This window comes from Pteropus alecto, unplaced genomic scaffold (assembly GCF_000325575.1).
Source record: "Pteropus alecto unplaced genomic scaffold, ASM32557v1 scaffold15, whole genome shotgun sequence".
Classification (NCBI taxonomy): domain Eukaryota; kingdom Metazoa; phylum Chordata; class Mammalia; order Chiroptera; family Pteropodidae; genus Pteropus; species Pteropus alecto.
The window spans coordinates 1,511,470-1,516,620 of NW_006436286.1; the positions used below are offsets into that span (position 1 = coordinate 1,511,470).

Here is a 5,151-nt window from a genome sequence, read left to right on the forward strand (position 1 = left end):
CCCTGCACCCCCAGCACCGCCAGCCCGGGGCTCTCCCGGTGCCCGCGAGTGAGGCTGGGGGCTCCGACCTTCTTCCTCTGCAGACAGAATCCAGGTCCCTCTGGAAAGGGGGTGGCCGGTGGAGAGGGGAGCTGCACCCCTTACTCCCAGTCTGGAATGGCCCCGGCCTGGACACCCGCCCCAGGCAGGAGAGAGAAGCTTAGACCGGCCCCCAACAAGGAGTGCAGTGGGGAAGGTCCTGAGGCACAGAGTGGATTCCTAAGCCTTGGGCGGAAGCTCCAGCCCCGTGGCGAGCTCAGGGGCCAGCTCGGGACAAGCCCCGTGTCCCGGTTCCGACTCTTTTCTTTGGTGGTTGTTTGAGCCAACAACGCTTACACATCCAGACTGAACCAAACCTTCGGCTTCCCGGCTCCTCCTGAGAAATGAGAAGTCAGCCCCATGTGGTTGCAGCTGGGGAGCAGCGGCCACATGTGACTGGGGCGTGGTGGGCTGTCAGGGTCATGGTCCCCACCCAGCTCAGCTCTGTCCCCACCCAGCTCAGCTCTGTCCCTTATGAGCCCTGCACTAGCTCACACCTGCTGTGCTGCCTTCTTCCTGCCTCTCCCGGGCGAGGCTGGCAGGGGGGCCTGGGTGGGCTATTATTAAAAACCTGTATCCTCAGTGGGGACCACATGGCCCCCAAGGGGGCAAAAATCTTATTATTTTGATGGATAAAGCACAGGTGTACATTCAGTACATGAACAGACATATCGGCGGTATTAATATTTCATAAGAGAGGGGTGATGGGGGTTGGGGGGAAGTGTAAACATGCTCCTTGGGTGGGGGTGATGATGAAAAGGGTTGAGAAACTCAGCTCTAAAGGAACAAGCACCCTAGGTGTCCAGTCGTGACTCTATGTTTCCCCACTTCCCCCATCATAATCTCACATATACACAGATTTCCCAGGGGAAAAAAAAAGAAATGCAAGGCGTTCATTACCAAGGTTCAAGTTCATCCCCACCCTGGAGAGAGAGAAGGGAGAGACACAGTTGATTCTCCTGTCCCAGGCAGAGGCTTGCATCAGATAAGGCTTGAAACTACTGAGCTGAGAAGTGCTTGCTTCTCGTTCGGACGCCTCCCCAAGGACAAACGCTGGCAGAAGAGTGAGCTGCTCCCTAACGAAGCCAGGCAGCACTCCAGTTCATAGCAGGGGGCCAGGCTATGGGTGTGGTGCAGTTAGGTTCTGAAGCCAGCAGGAGCTGTGGGTCCCCCCGGACGGTGCAGTCATCGCTCAGGCCGATGTGGGATGCTGATCTTGGAAAGAGCGTCTCCAGCCTTAAGCTCTGAGTCAGCGCTACTCAGAGCGAACCGGGCCAGAGCGTAATGAAGTGGGCCCAGCCACACGCCATCGCGAGCCACAGGAAAACGCTGTGCTGGAACCCACTCCCGCTCCACGCCCACGAGCAGGGTTTAAATCAGCTCCGCAGTGTACGTGGCCACATCTTCCCGGGGCATTAGAAGGGGAGATGCTTCGTGGAGAATTTCATCTGCAGAATCTGATGAACTGGATCCAGGACGAACATTTGTTTCTGTTTTGTCTTTTGCTTTTAAGCTACATAAAAATTGCTAGCCATTCTCAAGGGAGTTCGACTGGGAAAAACATGCAGATGCACGAAAGGTCAGGAAAATAAGGAACTCTTACAATTCAATAACAAAAAGACGAATAACTGAACTTTTCAAATGTTTTCATTGTTTTATTTTTTACCATACCGGCCCGCTTGGAACTTTGTAATTGTTACAATTTAATGCAAGGCGAATTAGATAAATCTCAACTATTAGCTAAGCAAACATTAATCCCTGTCTATCGAAAAGAACTTGAAAGCTTTAAAGAGTTTTGAAGCTCTTTTAAAGTTGTTCATTTCCAGCAGCAAAGCGAAATAAACATTCCTACTTAAAAGACTTTGAAGAGTTTGGTTGAATTGTGAAATGTTCATTGTGGTAAAATGGATTGAAGAGGTGGGAACCAAGGTCACGTGACTTTGTTTTCCAACATAGTGACAAGTGATGTCAGTGAGGAAAAATATAAATTATCGAGTGCCTTACAGTATACATTTTTACCTCGTTCTCGCTTGGTACTTTATAACATGGCACATTCCAAAAATTATTTTTGGTAGAGAGCAATCCTTTTCTACGTCTTTGTGTCCTTCTGTTCCAAGGGTGGCATATTAAAGTGTCATCTGCCTTGAGCTCAGTCGAGATACGGCATGCCTATAACACGAATCCTTCATTGTCCTGTAAGGTCACGGCGTAACTGGTTTTACGTAGAACAGGTAGGATGCCTTTTTCCAGACACCTGCTGGGGAAGGACATAGGCTGTGCGTACAGAGGATGCGTGGTACCCAGTTTTCGTCATGCAGTCCCATAAGACCTGTGGACGGCATGACTTAAAAACCCGTCCCCTAGGACGTCTCCACCTGGACATCGGAGAGCTCCTTCTTCCGCTGTTACGGGAGGTTCTTCAGGTAAACCGGGAAGCCCCTGAGAGGGCTGTTCGAGGTGGTGACACTGTGGTTCAAGGCTGGGGTGAGTTCCGTCTCTTGGCGGCCTCTCTGCCTGAGGTTTCACACGATGTCCGACTCTCGTTTTCAAGCCCCGAATCTTCATCGCCCCCCGTGTATGACCATTGCTTGACTTCCGGGTTTCACCTGTCACCTGCTGAAAGCACGTTTCCAGGTTTCCTGTTGCATTTCCAGGTGAGGTTTGAAACAGCCTCCATCTGCTGGCCTCTTCGCTCTGTGCCTCCTGCCTTCTCGCGGGCTTTTGCCTTTGCTCATTCTTCTCTTCTTCTTTCAGATAAGCTGGGGAAACTCTAAATGAGTTAAGCCGTGAGGTAGTCGCAGAAATAATCAAAGCAAGAAGCAAACAGGAAGAAAACCAACCACATGGCAAAATCGTATCTTTAATTCCTAGATCCGGATCCCACGCTGGAGCTCCAGACACGAGAGAGACAAATGCCAACCACCCCACAGGATGCTACCACGGTGGCAGAAGCTCCATGTCCGGGAGGAAGGAACTCGATTTTTAAATGAGCCAAAAAAACTTGAATAGACATTTCTCCAAAGACAGACAAATGGCCAATAAGCACACAGACACACTCAAAAAAAAAAAAAGGCGCCCAACATCATTAGTCACCAGGAAAATACAAATAAAACCACATTGAGATATCACTTCACACCCACTAGTCTGGCTAGAAACGAAAAACAAAACAAAACAAAACAAAAAACAATGGAAAATAAGTCTTGGCCTGAATGCAGAGAACGTGGAGCCCCAATGCACTGCTGGTAGAAATGACGCAGCTGCTATGGGACGCGGTTTGGACAGTTCTCAGTGAGTCTAACGGAATCATCGGATGAGCGATCCCACTCCTAGGTCAAGACCCAAAAGGACGGACAACAGGTGCTCAAAAAACACTCGCCCGTGAATGTCCACAGCGGCGTTATTCACAGCAGCTGCCAGGTGGAACCACCCAAATGTCCGCCAACGGATGAATAAACAAAATGCGATACATCTATACACTGGAACTTTTTCCAGCCGTAAAAAGGAATGAAGTACTGATGCATGCCACGACCTGGGTGAACCCTGGGAACACCTTGTTAAGGAAAATAAACCAGTCACGAAAGGCCACATGTTTTCTGATTCCATTTATTATGAAATGTCCAGAAGAGGCAAGTCTATAGAGACGAGAGTGGATGAGTGGTTGTCAGGGGCTGGGTGACTGGGTGGAAAGGGTGTCGCAGCTAAAGGGACAGGTTTATTTTTGAAGTGATGAAAATGTCCTAAAATTGACTGGTGATAGCTGCAGTGATATTAAATCTATCGAATCATACACGTTAAAAGGTGAATTGTACACCGCGTGAATTACGTCTCAATAAAGTCATTGTTGTTGTTTTTTTTAATTAAAATGAGAATTGCCTGGAAAGCTCTGGAAAGTAAAAGTACTGAGAGTGAACTAATTCTAGCAGTTTTTTAAATATATTATAAAGGTACAATAAGATGTGTGGTACTAACGCAGGAATATACAGACAGATGAAAAACAGACAAGAAAGTCAGAAATAGACCCAAATACATATGGGAATTTGGCATGTGATAAAAGTCACTTTTCAAATCAGTGGGGGAAATGTGGATTGCTCAATAAATAACATTTGGGACATCTGTCTTTTGGGAGAAAAAAATAAAGCTGTACCCCCTACCTTCTCATACCAAAATTAATCCCAGATAGAATAAAGGCTTACATGCAAATGAATCATACAATACTAGAAGAAAGATAGATTTTGTTATAATCTTGAGCTGGAGGAGGCCTTTCTAAGCATGAAATAGAGCAAAGAAACTGTGGAGAAAAGATTGGCAAATTCGACTGTGTGAAAATTAAAATGTCTGGATGGATGGATATTTATACATATATATTCAAAGCCAAAAAGACAAATTAGGAAACATTCGCGGTCTATATAAAAGATAAAAGATCATTTCCTTAAAATACAAAGATCTCTTAAAACTCAAAAGGACAATGACAAAACGACAAGAAGGGGAAACAAAAAAACAGATTAGAAAAAATGGGATAAAAGGTGTAATAGAAATGGTAAAAAAAAAAAAGCATAAAGAGATGCTCTACTTCACAAAGGTTACAAATACAAATTAAAGCAAGACGCTATTTTTATCTCTGATGGCAAGGACAGAGATCATGAACTTCAAGTCGGCGGGGTCATGCAGAGTCTTTTAGGACACGAGTCCTATTTTATTCATTTTATTTTAGGACACAGTTGTAGGGTTTTAAGCTGAAGAGTGAGATAACTCGACTGCTGTTTTAATAGCATCACAAGAATCACTCTGGCCGTTATCTGTAGACTTAACTGGGGCAAAGCGGAAGCTGGCAGATTTGCAAGAATTCAGATGAAAGACGACGGTGGATGAAGATGCCGGCCGCGGAGGTTGTGTAAAGGTCCATCTGGAAGAAGCATCCGCAAGATTTGCCGACGCATTGTATGTAAGGTGTGAGAGAAAGAGAGGCCCCAAGGACAATTTGCAGCTGCTGGCTCTAAACATCTGGAAGGGGCCATTAGCTGAGAAGGTGAAGAGAGAAAAGAATACATTTCAAAAGGAGAAATTGCACAAGTC

The 5,151-nt window shown here is 46.4% G+C and overlaps 1 pseudogene; it reads right to left on the bottom strand.

The window, feature by feature from the left end:
• Positions 1 to 2,388: 2,388 nt before the first annotated feature.
• On the bottom strand, positions 2,389 to 3,599 carry LOC112480269 (annotated as a pseudogene).
• Between the last annotated feature and the right edge of the window lie 1,552 nt (positions 3,600 to 5,151).